The sequence below is a fragment of the Eubalaena glacialis genome, chromosome 5, assembly GCF_028564815.1.
Source record: "Eubalaena glacialis isolate mEubGla1 chromosome 5, mEubGla1.1.hap2.+ XY, whole genome shotgun sequence".
In the NCBI taxonomy this organism is placed as follows: domain Eukaryota; kingdom Metazoa; phylum Chordata; class Mammalia; order Artiodactyla; family Balaenidae; genus Eubalaena; species Eubalaena glacialis.
Genome location: NC_083720.1, coordinates 65,300,743 through 65,317,198, shown reverse-complemented (window position 1 = coordinate 65,317,198; position 16,456 = coordinate 65,300,743).

Below are 16,456 nucleotides of genomic sequence, written 5' to 3'. Positions count from 1 at the left end.
ATCCATAATTTATTTTGGTTGCTTGTTGAATGCTTTGTTCACTTTGGGGTGGGTGTGTGGCTACAGTCTGAGCATTAATGTGTATGTGTTACCTTAAGCAACTGTTAATCCTGTCTCCTGAAACCAGTTTGAAAATGCTGACTAGATCATAGTAAAACGGTATAGCCACTGTGGAAAATGGTATGGCAGTTCCTCAAAAAATTAAACAGAATCACCGTATGATCAAGTAATTCTACTTCTAGGTATTCAAAAGAATTGAATGCAGGGTCTCAAACAGAAATTTGCACCCTCATGTTCATAGCAACATTATGCACGATAACCAAAAGGTAGAAGCAACCCAAGTGTCCACTGATAGATGAACAGAGAAACACAATGTGGTATGTACATACAGTGGGATATTACTCAGCCATAAAAAAGAAGGGAATTCTGACACACACTAAAACACGGGTGAACCTTGAAGATACCTTGAAGTGAAATAAGCCAGTCACAAAAGGACAAAGCCTGTATGATTCCACTTCTGTGAGGTACTTAGATAGTCAAATTCATAGAGACAGAAAGTAGAATGGTTGTTGCCTGGGGCTGGGGGAGGGGAAATGGGGAGTTACTGTTTAATAGACACAGGGTTTCAGTTTGGCAAGACGAAAAAAGTTCTGCACAGCAGTGTGAATGTACTCAATATCACTGAATTGTGCGCTTAAAAATGATTAAAATGGTAAATTTTATGTTGTATATATTTTACTACAATTTAAAAGAAAACATAAATTAAAAAAAAAGGAAAAAAGTGCATTGTGAGGGTTAATTTTACATGTTAACTTGGCTAGGCTATGGCACAGAAGTTGTTTGGTGTAACATTGGTCTAGATGTTGCTGTGAAGATATTTTTAAGATCAGATTAACATTTAAATTAGCGGCCTTTGGTTCTGTTTCTTTGGAGACTAATACATCAATTTTTTCATAAGCATTATATGGTATTTACAGAAATTTTATAATTAAACAAACGCTCTCCTATCTCTGTGAATAGAGGATGTGGGACCCAAGGTTGTAAATCCCAGCAGCCCTGGACCAAATGCCCACGAAATGGGTGGAAGTCATATAGGAACAGAGGAGGAAGTGTATGGGGTGGGAAAACCCCGCAGAGTTTTCCCCTTGGCTTGGAAGTCCCTTCCCGTCAATAGTCCTCTACTGTATTCTTTATGAAACTACTCAGAACAATAGCTGGTATGACAAGCACTCAAAAAATGTTAGCAACTTTTATTATTATTTTAGGGGAAGATGTGTCTTTCCCATTCATAATATTTCCTTTTATGTGGAGAAAGCTCCACTAGGGAAATAATCTGGCCTCTCCCTACTCACAGATGGCTGAGTTTAGAAGAAGAAACAGAGTGTATTAGTCTCTCAGAATTGTTGTAACAAATTTGCACAAATCGAGTGGCTTAAAACAATAGAAGTTCATTCTTTCGCAGTTTTGGAGGCCAGAAGTCTAAAACCAAGGTGTGGACAGGTTTGGTTCCTTCTGGAGACTCTGAGGAACAACTTGTCCAGTGCCCCTCTCCCCGCCTCTGGTGATCGCCCAAATCCTTGGTGGTCCTTGGCTTGTAGATGCATCACTACAATCTCTGACCTTCTTCTCTCTGTCTTCTGCCCTTTTCTTTTAAGGACACTTGCCATTCGATTTAGGGACCAGCCTACCCCAGGATGATCTCATTTCAAGATCTTTAATTTAATTACATCTGTGAAGAAGCTTTTTTCCAAGTAAGGTCATAGTCACAGATTCTGAGTGGACAAGTCTTTTGAGGTGGGGGGGTGAGTGGGTGGGGAAGGGGTCACCATTCAACCCGCTGCACAGAGCATGTACATTTCAGCCTCCTCCTCTACTTTTTTTTGGGAGGGGGGTGGTGAACCTGCCTGCTGAGAATATGTGTTCTGCTCTGATTCTCCTATTGTAGGTTTTATAGGAGTCTTGCCCTCCATCAGAAAGCCTGTGTGGTAATGCAATTCTGGTGACTGCATGGATAAATCTGTCTAATTCCGGGTTTAGAATCGGAAATCCACTTACCTGAAGTCAGACAGCCTTATTCTTCACTATCAACTTCATCAAGTAAAGGTGATAGCTTGGTCTCCCACCTACCCTATTCTTCTATTTCATTCTTCTATTCTATTCCAGTTTAGAATTCAGGAATAGAAGTAAGGTGCCCTTTATTCAGCTCCCTGAAAATTCAATTAATATTTCTTAAGGCTCACATCAAATATCAGCAACTTTCTAAATTCTTCCCTCACTCTCACAGGCAGAATTAGCCATCTTTTAGGGGCCTTTGCCCTCCTTCGCATTATCTTCTGTTAGTACTTTTTCGCTTGGGATTACAGTTGTTCACAGACTGGCTGTCTCCCATTTTGCATCCCCTGAAACCCATTCCATTGTGGTCTATGAATAAATGATTGGGGCAAGCAGGAACTATATTTTGACAACCCAGACATCCTCCTAAGAATACTACAGCACAGGATGCATAATTAGCCACCATGTATCCCATTATTCTGTCATGCTTTTGATTTCATTGTCATCTTTGTTTTCTTAGCTGTTATGGGTCATGAATAAGAAAGGAAATCTCACGTTTTACTGGAAGCAGGATCCAAAGGATCTTGTATTTTTTGTCAAACCAATTTATGGGCTTTACCTACTAAGTAAGTGTGGTCTTTTATACTGCTTTATGTATCTTATAGTTGTGTGGTTTTTGTTTTTTTACCTTTGAAATGTTGAGAAATACAAAAATGCATATGAAAGAACTTTTAAACGCACACATCACCCCACCATCCAGAGTTCCTGTTAACTCATCTTTCCAGTTTATTCTCTCTCAATTCCAGAGCTGAGTGTATGATTAATTCACTAATAACACTATATAACTTATATGTACTAATTTTTATTTAACATTATATCAGTCAGCATTTTTCTTTGTCATCATATATTCTCCAAATCATGATCCTTTGGAAGGCTGTATAATATTCCTGCTTACAAATATAATTTTTTCAACTATTTTTTTCTTGTGGGGTATTCAAATAGTTTTAATTCTTATGTATTTAAAATAACTTTTAAAAATGTACTAACAAGTTATAATTGTTATAACATTTTGTCTGACATTATTTGTAGAAAAGTTGAACAGTTGAAATAGTCAAACTCAAGATGGCAAACAATACACTAGGACATTGTTCTGCAGAAAAGTCAGTTGATGTGATTGCCAGGATGAACCATACCCTCTTGCGATGCAAGCTGCTTCAGACAGTGCTCTATGCATGGGTTGACATGATGTAAAGCGGAGCCCTGCTTCCCTGGCTACAGCGGACTCAACAGAGAATTGATGCTTGACCCAAAGGCAGTTGTACCTGGGATGTCCAGTAGCCAATGAGACTGGCTGAGGCAAGAACTCCACCCAACGTGGTCACTGTATCCTGGATGATGACTGGCCAATCAAACAAAGCCTCTTTCACACAATTTGAATTTGAGACCTATTGGGGGGACTAAGCCAAAAGGTTGGGCAGAAATGGGCAGACACCCAGAGAGGAGTCCAAAAGTCCTGTCTACACGGCAGTGGGAGCCACAACAAAACAAGAGCAATGGAGTAGAGAAAAGAAATACAGAGAGTATGTGGCAGTACAAGCAGAGAAAGCAGAGGCAGAGTGTAGCTGAGTCACTGTATTGGCCGAGCAATAGAGAGGGAACAACAGGTGCCCACTGCTGAAGCAATGTCAAGAAAAACAGGTGGCTGGAGGTATACTATGTCCTGAGTGACATTCCCAGCTCCGTCAGGCAGCTGCTAAAACTGCTTCCTGCTCTTCCCCACTTCCTCATGTATCCTTACAACGCATCACATTCACCCAAGTCACCAGAGCACGTCTCTTTTCCTGGCAACCTGAAAGAGCCTAGTCAACAGCACGTAATATTCATATCTCTATTATGGCACGTATCAGGTGGCATTATGATGATTCGTTTTTAGGATTCTCCCTGACTAAACTCCTGAGGTCAAGGACCGTGTTCTATGCCTTTTTAAAACACCCTCAGCAACTAGGACATACATTATTACGTAGTGTGTACATACTAATTGTTTCATGAATGAATGACTGGTGAGGAGTATGAATGTGCATGTGGCCAAAACAGCCTTCAAAACACAGGGAGCTCAATTAGAGAACATTTCTCTAAAGGAAGTACATTTCTGGTTTATTGTTTTGTCTGCTATTAATAAAGGTATCAAAACTTTTAATCTCACAAATTTTATTCGAAACAATGGCTAGACAAATATTCTCCTTTAATTTTGTTGTAAATTAAAAACACATTTAAAAATATATATAACATTTATCGAGTCTGCCTCATATCAGACATGACACTAAGCTCATAGTATATGTTATACTAAGCTCTATGGGGAGAAAGCACACAATAAGACAAAGCGCCAGCACTTTGGGGCTTTCAGTCTAGGAAAGGAAGCATGCCATGCACACCAAGATAAATAAAACAGTGTAGAATGGCCACAGTGCTGCTACAAAGTGCTGAGGAACTACTTTGCTGAAATGTGATTTTAGAAAAGGCACTCGCAGGGTGAGTAGAGAAGGCTTAGCTCTTAAGGAGATAGCATCTTTTAAACAGTGGTTAATAGTACTCTCTACATTGTCAGTTCAATAGGACATGATCTCTACATTTCAGATTTCCAAAGCTATTTGGAACATAATAGGTTGTGAGTGCCAGAATTTTTTTCCTGGTAACATTTATCCACTGTCTTGGGGCAAGGAGTTATTTTTCCTATTTCAAATGAGACAAGAAATCACTAATTAATTTTTCTGGAAAGAAACTTAGCAAAACAGTGCTTTGATACAACAGAGTTGCATCAGCTTGCTGCTGTTTTTTAATAAGCTGAATGAGTTCAGTCTGGCCATGTGGGGTTGCAGTATCACCACGCCTACCATTGTTGATAACCTGTCAGCAGTTAAGATGAAACTTAAAATTGTGACTCAAATTACAAAACATTTATTTTACTGTGTTCAAACTTTGAACCACAGTTACTGAGATATCTGAGTTAAAAAAAAATGATATTGAATGGCTATCATCCAAAAGAACACAAATAAATGTTGGCAAGGATGTGGAGAAAAGGGAACCCTCCTGCACTGTTGGTGGGAATGTAAATTGGTGCAGCCACTATGGAAAACAGTATGGAGGTTTCTCAAGAAACTAGCAATAGAACTATAATATGATCCAGGAATTCCACTGCTGGGTATATATCTGAAAAAAATGAAAACACTAATTTGAAAAGATACACATACCCTAATGTTCATGGCAGCATTATTTACAATTGCCAAGCTATGGAAGAAGTCTAAGTGTTCATCAACAGATGAAGGGATAAAGAAGATGTGATACACACACACACACACACACACACACACACACACATATACACACACACACAATGGAATACTATCAGCCATAAAAAAGAATGAAATAATGCCATTTGCAGCAACATGGATGGACTTGGAGGGCATTTGTCTTTCTCTGTCTGACTTATAAATGAAATAAGTCAGACAGAGAAAGACGAATACTGTACGATATCACTTACATGTAGAATCTAAAAAATATAACAAACTAGTGAATATAACAAAAAAGAAGCAGACTCACAGGCATAGAGAATAAACTAGTGGTTACCAGGAGAGAGAGGGAAGAGGGAAGGGGCAATATAGGGGTAGGGGATTAAAGTACAAATTATTGGGTATAAAATAATCTACATGGGTATAATGAACAACACAGGGAATATAGCCAATATTTTATAATAACTATAAATGGAGTATAACCTTTAAAAGTTGTGAATCACTATGTTGTACACCTGTAACCTGTATAATATTATACATCAACTATACTTCAATAAAAATAAATAAAAAATAAATGAAAATGATATTGTTGAATTTCTCATCACATACTGCAGATATATCTGAAAAACCTCTTCCCAGCGAACACTTAAATTAGCAGAGGAGCCTCTTCACAGTTTAGGTAAGTAAACTTTGAAATGGAACTGCGTATTGCTCAAACTTACAGCCTGCTTTTAAACTTCGGCACAAATTTAATTAAAGAGTATCCTAAGTGTTCCAGGTACACTGTTTGAAAAAGTTACTATTTGGAACTGTTCACCTACATGAATCAGGATTTTCTCAATACCATGCAAATAAAATAAAATACAGAAGCAAACTAGATGTTAAGGCTGATATAAGCCTGCAATTGTCATTCCTTAACCCAAATTTAAAATGTTTGCATATTACTTGCAAATTAGAGTAGACTGTGTTATTTTAACCTGCCCAGCATCTTTCCTTCTTCTCCAGGTAATGGCACCTCAGTTTTCCTCTGAGACCATCTGTCTCCACTCTGAGTCCATGGAGACTCTGGGGGGATGCAGGACCCACCGTGACCATTCAGTGTGTACCATGGTCCAGGGCGCAGTGACAGGTCCAGGGATGGGCATGTGAGTCAGGCCAGGCCACTGAGGCTTAGCTCTGAGATTGTGTTGGGTCCTGTTAGGAAGGAGATTGCAACTTGTGAATATGGTTATAAGCCTGGATCTGCCAGGGATTGCCACAGGGAGGAAGCCCATCTTGAGAATGGAGCAGCCACCATTCTCCATGTCCCTCCATGGAGAGGGACATGGAGGTGAGAAATGGACAGACAGCTTTGATGGTATTCCTTCAGCCCCTCAGTCAACTGATTCTGGAATCCCAGAACCACTTCTGGATTTACACAAGTCAATAAATCTTTCTCTTTCCTCACTTTTTGTTTTTCTTCCCTGAGTTAGTTTGGATGGGGTTATCTGTCACTTGCACTAGAAAAAAAAAATCTTGATTGATGTGCAAACAATTATATTTTTTCTCATTAGTTGATATAAGAATAAGCAAATGTAGGAAATTCCCTGGCGGTCCAGTGGGTAGGACTCTGCGCCTTCACTGCCGATGGCGCGGGTTCAAATCTTGGTTGGGGAACTAAGATCCCACAAGCCACGCGGTGTGGAAAAAAAAAATTTCACTAATAAAACATCGCGTCTCTTTGTTCTATGCATTCAAGTTCCTCCTAAGAATCACTTGACAATATAAATATTTCAAATATAAAAATTAAAAATTAAATATAAATATATAAAATGCTTACAATTCCCTGCCTACAAAATAAGGTCAAGTGCATGTGTCACAAGTCATCACAGACCATCTGCAGTCTGTCCTGAGTTACCTTTCCAGCCTCAGGCCTTGAATTCCTTCCACGACAGAATTCTAGCACTCTCTCCCCAGCTGCCTCTGCCCCTCAGCTCTTCTGCGACTTGCTTAGCTTGTATCCTCTGCTCAGAATACCGCCCTTTTCTGGCTGTTGATTTTTTCACTCATTCCTTATGGTTCAGCTAAATAGCACTTCCTCTGTAAAGCCTTCTAGAATCTTTCCACGTAGAGTTCATTACTCTTTCTTCTGCTTAGCCCTCATCACAGTCTGACCTGTATCATGGCTGGGGGCACATAACTGACTTCCTTCTAGTCTGGAGTCTCATGGGCTGGGTCTACTTCTTATTCATCTGTGGATGCCTCCTGCTTAAGCTCTGTCTGGCACCTAGTAGATGCTCAACGCATATTTGTCAAAAAAATTTCAATGCTGGGGCTGGGGGTAGGTTTTGCTCTTGTTTTCTCTCTTAGGTGCTACTGGCCCTCTCATCTAGGGTGTGAAGGGAGCTGTATATACTTAGCAGTACTACTGTCAGCATTCAGAGTCACCAAACGCCATTAATGACCTATGTTCCACCCCTTCCTGGTCCAAGAGTGACTTTTATTGGCTCTATTTATTGGCCCAAACATAAACTCCTTGGTTTTAACGGGGCCTTGAGCCAAATTTAGAAAAGCACAGATCAAAGAGCTCCAAGGGCATTCAGTATTGTGGATGTTACCATTCTTCATCAAATTTTATTTTGGCTGAATGGTTTAGTATATTTTTCCTTGGTAATTTCCGTCTATCACAAGAATGGGAGATGTTTACCCAAGTAGTTTATAAGTATTTCAAAACACGTTCAGCTATCAGGAGGCTTGTTTCGTATCCAGCCACGCTGGGCATGTCAACTTCTTGGGCAACACTCTTGCCTCCTGTCACCTTCATTCTGCTGCTTAATTGACTTGCATGCTTTGGGCCATCTGACCTGGTAGTGACTTCCCATGTAGCTTTCCTGAATAACTAATGATAGATATTATACCTACAAGTATTAACCACTCCTGATTTAAGTTAGACTTGTTGGGCAACATGAAATGCTCTTAAGCTGGCCTTCTTTTCCTGGTGGACTTTCTTGGGGATTGAGCACCTCACCCCACCACCTCCCTGTTGAGGAAGAATATTGCTGTGGACACTTTACCCTGTATCACAGGATACCCTCACACTTGGAAGAGAATGCAGAGCCCATTCTTTTAACTGGTGGGTTATTAGTTGTGATGACCCAGTTCCTACTGCATGATGAGGAATGTTTTCTTCATGGAAACAGCCATGTAGAGGGGAGCGACAATACAGATGCCAGGGTTGTTGTGTTGGCCCAGGGCCAGTTCAGAGGTAGCAGGACTAAACTCTTATCTTTGGGATTGAATTCCGCTGGCTTGTCCTTGGGAGTAGGGACAAGGCAAGAGAGGTTGGCAAGAGAGGTGATAAGGTCCTGTTCCCTTGGGCGTTCCTACTTTGTTGGACAATGCAGGCAAATTATAGGCTGGAGAACAGCATGCTGACATGTTAAAAAGAGACGGCTACTCTGATTTTCCAGTGGTCAATGCCATCTTCAACCATTTTATTTTCAAATTGATCTTTTCTGTTGATTTTTTATCTGTTGACAGCCCTCTCTGGGTTTACCCAATTGCCCCTTCCTACCAGTTGGGGCCAGGGAAACATTACAGGAGTCACAAAATCAAAGGGGGAGAGTGTGTTTGGAGTGGATGTGTTGCTTTTCATGATTAAAGCCTGAAAAATTAAGAAAAAAATTTTCCCTCCCGTTCTCTAGATCTTTTTTGTGTTGTTTGCCTGGAAATGTAGAATTACACATATTTTAGAATGTAGAATAAACTAATTAAGAAAATATGATCATAAATGACTACTCCGTGATCCCTGGAATCCAGTCAGGGACAGTCTGTTGTTAAGGAAAGGGCAGGAGCCTTGGAGTCTGCTGGACATGAGTTCAAATCCTATCGCTGGCTCCTACTAATGTGAATAGAAGGATTACTGTGAAGTTCAGAGAGAGAATATGTATCAAAGTATCCAATTCCTAATAGTGTAGTTTATTAAACAATTAGAACATTTTTAAAAGTAAAATTAAGTATTCTTGAACCTTTGGTAAGTATATATACCATGCAGAAGTAAACTGCTTGCTCTCTCCAGAGATTCTGCCATTTTTGTAAGATAACGGGGTGGTGGGCAGCCTCTCCTTTGCTTGCAGATTTCCTTTTGTTGCATTTTGATCTTGAGATTGGTGGATGTCTTCCTGTATCCTCAAAGGACTTATGGTTTGGTGGACACTGAGAGTAGCACCCACTTGTTCCTGCAGAGATGGGGAACAAGGGGCTTATTGGCCATCTCGCTCAAAAGGCCCTAGACAGAGAGAAGGAGAAAGAGGAAGTGAAGAGGTTTGGGAGTTGGAAGGAGATCAGTACTCTCTGTATCTGCCTGGCAGAGTAAAAGCTCCTAAGTGCAGAAAACATAATGACTGCCTTTGTTGGCTGGAAGTTTGCTGGTGCCTCTGGTTTTCAAGTTTTTGCCTGCTTTATAGAGGCAGGCAGAAAGCAAGAGATGCTAGATTCCCTTGAGTTCAGCACTTTGTATTGACGGGATATTGAAAAATTATTTTAATTTGTTGGAATGCAAATTCAAGAGGAAAATGTGGAATTGTTGCATAAATACATGATATTTTTAAGTCTAATAAGTCCAAAGCATTATAACTTTGTGAGAAAACCACAAAACGTGAAATTTTAATTCTATTAACCTAGGAAAATCATTTTAATTATGTGCACTAAAAATATTGCAGACATTGGTCTTCCCCTCACCACATTTCCATTAAAAGTGGGAGAAGGTGAACAAAAGTTCTTCCCCCCCTTTAATGCATTGAAACATTTTAGTAGCGCCCTTTGTATAACTGATTATCATATGGAGGTAAATGCATGGATTCTGCCTCGGTATGAGTGCCAGCTCCATCCTTTATAAGCAAATCCTTTAACCTCTCAGTGATGTGATTTCTTGTAAAATGGGATTATTGTAAGGATTAAATGAGTGAATATGTGAAGTGCTTGGCAAGTAAGCATTATATAAGTGTAATACTTTCTTCCTCTTCTTACAGACCAGTTTATCTTCACAAAATTTTTGTGAGGAAGACAACGTAGGAGTTATTAATGTCCTTGTGGGGAATATAAAGTCCAGAATAACCAAGTACCTTCCCTGGGATCAAATATTTAGTAAGCTATAAAAGTGGGATTCAGATTCAAGCGTTCTGACTTTCCACTCTATCGCCCTTAACTTCTGGAAATTTTACACTTTTAGTCTTCTCCTTAATGCTCGGGGGTGAATTAAGCACAACTACTGATTGAATATGTCTTCTTCAGATATATACTTATTAACTGAATAGAACAACTAAGAAGGAGGTATTGCCTAAAGGGATATTGGTAAACATTCTCTGATATAATAGCACAAACATGTTATAGGATTTTTTTTCCCTTCGTGTAACCAAGTGTTTTATTATTATTTTTTTAGATAAGATTGAATAAAGACAACTGATGCTCAAGCCATTACTATGGAGATTCAACAACCAAGCGTGAACAGGTCTGTATGCGTGATGGTATGACACAAAAGCCACGTTACAAATGATGCAGTCATTGAAAACACAGCATTTACTCAATCCGAAAGTGTGATTAATCTTACAAGAGATCTATTTCCATATCTTTTGTCCACAGTGTAGCTATCTTTACTTTTAATCAAAACACTGAAGCCTGAATCACCCTGACAAGGCCTGAACAACAGCATCTATGACAGAGAACATTTCGGAAGAAATCCCTTCATTTCGTCCACATGTCTACTTGGAAGCTGTGGGAGTCGGAGAGGAGGAGAAGGAGGGGTTGATGGCTATATTGTTTTGTACAGTGTTACTTTGTACAATAGTGGAGGGGGCGAGGAGAGGAAACTGACTGTAACCCGTAAGAGCAGAGCTGAAGGAAAAGAGCTGCTTAGGGCACGGTGCTTGTCAGGAGTAGATAAAGTTGCCACGAGGAAGTTTGTTCTAGTCTTTTTTTTTTTTTTTTTTAATTTATTTATTTATTATTTCTGGCTGTGTTGGGTCTTCGTTTCTGTGCGAGGGCTTTCTCTAGTTGCGGCCAGCGGGGGCCACTCTTCATCGCGGTGCGCGGGCCTCTCACTATCGCAGCCTCTCTTGTTGCGGAGCACAGGCTCCAGACGCGCAGGCTCAGTAGTTGTGGCTCACGGGCCCAGCTGCTCCGCGGCATGCGGGATCCTCCCAGACCAGGGCTCGAACCCGTGTTGCCTGCATTGGCAGGCAGATTCTCAACCACTGCACCACCAGGGAAGCCCTCTAGTCCTTTTAAGGTTTTAGAAAATATTTCTACGTTGATTTCGCAGAATTTTATTACTGAGGGGGATTTTAGAACTTATGTGCCACAACTTTTTTCACTTTTTTTAGTCAAGTAGACAGTTGAGACCCGGAAGGATCTGCAGTTCCTCCAACTTCACAAGTCGAGTGTAACCAAGTCGCGATTAGGTCTTTTGATTCCCTTTTTGATTCAGCAGTAGCTCCCTGTGGAATCCTGAGCCTGATGAATTGCTGGTACTTGGCAAATACTTGATGAAGGAAAGAATGAATTCCTGAATGACTCTGTCTCCCATACCTTTCGTTCGTGGACCATTTTTGTACCCCCAAATAAAGTCAAAAGAGATCGTCGTGTGCTTTGCAGTTGGGTGCGGAGATGGAGAAAGCAAAGTTTCTAGTTCTGGCACAGAGACATCAGAAGAATGACCCCACTTCTTTTTAAATTTTCTCTTTGCCAAGGGGGGGAATCATTCAGCAGAGATGTGTCTGCTGGGAGGGCCAGGTTCTGAAGTCAGCCACAAGAAGAAAATCACAGATAATCAAAACTTCCCTTGAAGTTTTCTTAGGGAGGTACCATGCCAAAGCCTGGTGGACTATTTCTCAGCCAGTTTTCCCTCTATCAGCAGACAGCTGTTTTCTTGTTTGAGTACCAGTGAAGCAGTTAACTTACATTTTGAGGTCATGTATATGAAAAATGTGTATTTTAAGCAGAAGACTGCACCGGGAGGGTCTGTAGGCATGGAGACAAACCTAGGGCAGAACAGATTTGTTGGTCCTGTCTCATGTTCACTCTGGGGCGCATGCTTTTTAAGACCAATACCCATTCCTTCTCTCTCACTCTCTCTCGTATATAATCCAACTTACAAAAGTTTAATGTATGTTAGATTTCACTCCACTGTTCTACCTAGTACATTGGGAAAGCTGAACTAAATACTGACCCAGTATCTAGAATCAAAATCTACATTAAAAGTATTTATTTTATCTTGTGGAACTTCTTAGATAAAGATGAGAGGGCTAAACTCTATAATTAGATAATTTTATTGGCAGTGATATGAATTATTATTATTATTATTATTTTGCTGTGGAGGCTTAAAAAAGAGGAAGTTTTGGTATAGATATGCCTGGGAAAAGGAGAATATATTATATGATGACTGAATTTAGAGAAATTTAAATGCAAAAGGCAATCAGCCTCTGACACTCTTGCCCTCTTTCCCCGTCTCTGAAAAAACAAAAACAAAATCCCTGGTTTACTCAGAGCCCCTCTTTTAAGACTTGGTTCAGACATCCAAGCCTTCTATCCTCAATAGGCTGTTTGTTGCTTTTTCTGCATCTCTCTCCCTCTTTCTTCCTTTTCTTCCTACCCATCTCCACTCTTAATTCTCCATTCCCATTCTTTTTTATGCTGCAGCTTCACTGTGGACACAGACCACAGCGTCAGGGAGGCTTTTGTAAGGATTTCTTAAACTTACGAAAAGGTAATAAACTCTTGCAGACATTACGAAGGAGGACTTTGGACAGAGACACCTAGCTGATTTCCTGGAACAATAGCTGGGGAATTATTTTTCGGCTCCAAGATGATAATATTTTAAGTTGTTATATGTTTGCTGATCTTGGGGAGAGGGTTGGAACAATCCAGCATGCACGGGAAGCTTGGGCTCTTGGCCCAGTCGGCTCAGAGTCTAAATATTTGGAGGATGAATACTTGAAAATGCATTTAAACATTTAAAGCATTTTATTTGTTTTTCCAGTAAGTCGCATTGTTAATACGATACAATTCTGCAGCAGGACTCTGTCTGCAGGAGGCGTGAACCTCCTGGACAAGCCCAGGCTCAGGCTCCACCTTAGGCCTTGGTGTGAAGCCAGAGATGTGCATGTCTATTGGCTAATGTCCACGCCTGTGAAGTGGGTTATTATTATAATCACTCACCTTCAATGCCTGTGTTCTAAAGTCATCCTAAAGGTCTGACCCAACTCTGCACTGAAACCAGGAATGGAACTTCACACACACACACACACACACACACACACCATTTTCCAAATCAAATGCTGCAATGTTTATCTTCTTTTGTCAGTGCTGCAGCTTTATTATTATTGTCAGCTTTCAACTCTACACTGATGATCATCTGTGGTCAGTTTTCCTCTCCTGCCTACCAGGCAACATACCTTTGGGCTGGTATATGCTTAGAGAATTCAAACTAATATGAATGCATTAGATTATGTAAAACGTAATTAGGAAAGCAAATTTGTTGTAAAAGCAGCCTATGTGTTTATATAACTTACAATCAATTATAAGCAACTGGGGGATTTTCAATGTTCTTTAGACCCTCAGATATATTCCAGGACCTCAATTATGTCAACTATTTGCCTACCTCAATCAAATGATCTAGATAATTGCCAAGTATCTACTTTGCTATGCTATCAAGTCCCAGACTCTCATTGTCTCGGTGGAATGGAAGTGAGCATCACCTTCACTTCTGAAATTTGAAGTAGAAAGCGCCGGGGAGGGCTGAGGTAGAAAGTAGCGTAGGTGTGCACCCGACCTGGTAATTGCCATGGTAAGGTGTCTTAGACAACACGATAATAACCCTCTCGATAGAATTGGGAATGCGGTAGCAACAGTAAAAATTATATTAAACTGGGCCGATGCCCAGACTATCAGCCTCAGATAAACAAAATATAAGAGAAGCATTTCAAGAGGGGCTAACTTGTGAATCAAGGAAGCTAAAACAGGCCAGAGAGGTGCTCGCTTGAGGAGACAATGCTTTCACCTCGTTAAAAAAGCTGTGCCCAACCTAATTAAAATGCCCAATCTAATTAAAAATCTAACCATAATCTCCCTGGTGGCCCTTCACTCCACCCCTTTCCATTGTCAAGATGCTAATAGGGTCGCTTAGCTGAAAAATTATTAAACCAGAGACTATTTGAGCACACACGCGTAATCCCCAGCCTAGTGAATTGGAGCGAAGATGCCAGTGATTTGTACAGCGATGGTGGTGTCTCCCTCAGCAATGATGTATGACATGGATTAGTGCAGAGCAGCCATCTGCTGTTAAGGAGGGTGATAGAATCTGTTCCACAGTGGCAGATGACTCCCCAGTGCTGGCCAGCTGGCTCAGAGTGGACGAAGTTGGACAGGGTAAGTGATGCCCCGGCGACCCTCTGGGGAAATAACTCTGGGACCTCTCCCTTAGGTGCCTATATTTGTCCCTGCCGGCTTCATGCATACACATATGTCATAGAGCTGATATGATGCGATACACTTTAGAACATGGAGAAGAAGGAAGAAGCACATGTCCACCATAAAGTTTAAAAGTTGCTGGTCTTGAGCATGAGATGTGCCCTTGAGTTTCACGGTAGCCTGGACAAAAAGAGGAAACCTGATAAATCATATAGCTCACATTATCTGGGAAAAGAAGCAAGTCAGTTTCTTAGAAGAAATAAAGTTTTTTCTTACTTTTTCACATTTAACTTGATAAAGAGGAGAAATTGAATTTCTCAGGGTGTATATTAGAAAATGTCAAACTGCTAGAGTGCTTGGCCTATTTACAGGGAAAGGACCAGAACATGGATTCCCCAGTGACTAATGAGAAATAGGTAGCACTCAGCAGTTCCCTAATAGGATTGTGATTTTTACCTTTTTCTCTTTGCATATCTGTATTTTCTAAAATTTCCACCATCTGGGACTTCCCTGGTGGTGCAGTGGTTAAGAATCCGCCTGTGGGCTTCCCTGGTGGCGCAGTGGTTGAGAACCTGCCTGCCAATGCAGGGGACACGGGTTCGAGCCCTGGTCCGGGAAGATCCCACATGCCGCGGAGTAACTAAGCCTGCGAGCCACAACTACTGAGCCTGTGCTCTAGAGCCCGCGAGCCACAACTACTGAGCCCATGTGCCACAACTACTGAAGCCCACACGCCTAGAGCCCATGCTCCACAACAAGAGAAGCCACTGCAATGAGAAGCCTGTGCACCGCAATGAAGACGCAACGCAGCCAAAAATTAAAAAAACAAAAACAAAAACAGAAACAAATAAAATAAAATTTCCACCATGAACATGCATGACACTGTCATATAAATGTGCTGGTTCTGGGTCTGCTTGACCTGAGGTCCATTCCTCACTCTTCCTTCCCTGGCTGTGTATTCAGGGGGCCTGACCCCTCCAGGCCAATGTTCTCAGACTGCATGTCAGCCGGCTCCCAACTGGGTTTGGCCCATGGAGGCTCTAGTGGGAGTTTGGAGAACAGGAGGGAGGTTGAAGTTAGGGTATTTCTCCCTCTCTCTCAGTCCTGGGTGGTATCTCTGGCAGCTGCTGCCTCTCTTCCTTGGTTCCATCTCTCACAGGAAACCTGCCATAGTTCCTGCTTCCTCTGGGTAATCCCAGGCCCAGGGCTTGGGTAGCATCACCTCCTCCCTTTGTCCCTCCAGCCTGGGAGTGGTGGCGACTTCCTGCTGTGGCTAGTCTCTGGATTGCCTCACCATCCCTTGTTTGGCTTTTAAGTTTCTTTCATCTCATTGCACTAAACTTCCTCTGTTTTAAATATTCAGAGTGGTTTCTGTCTTCCTGGTTAGGCCCTGACAAAGAAACAAAAATGCATTTGAAACAAAAATGAATGGGGCAAAAGAATTTAGAGGAACTTGAGCTGGAGAAGTAACTGAAGAAGCAAAAGACGATAGATCATGGCAGCACACGCAAAGCAAAGTCCGGGCTTGGTGCACACCAGCTGGAAAGGACTTCCGGGCACGTACGGGCCTTTTTAGGCACATTTATGCACACGAATTACAATTTTACTTAGAGTTGTCAGCTCTAGAAGTGAAGGATAACAATATGTCAGTTATAGAGAAAAAACAAACAACC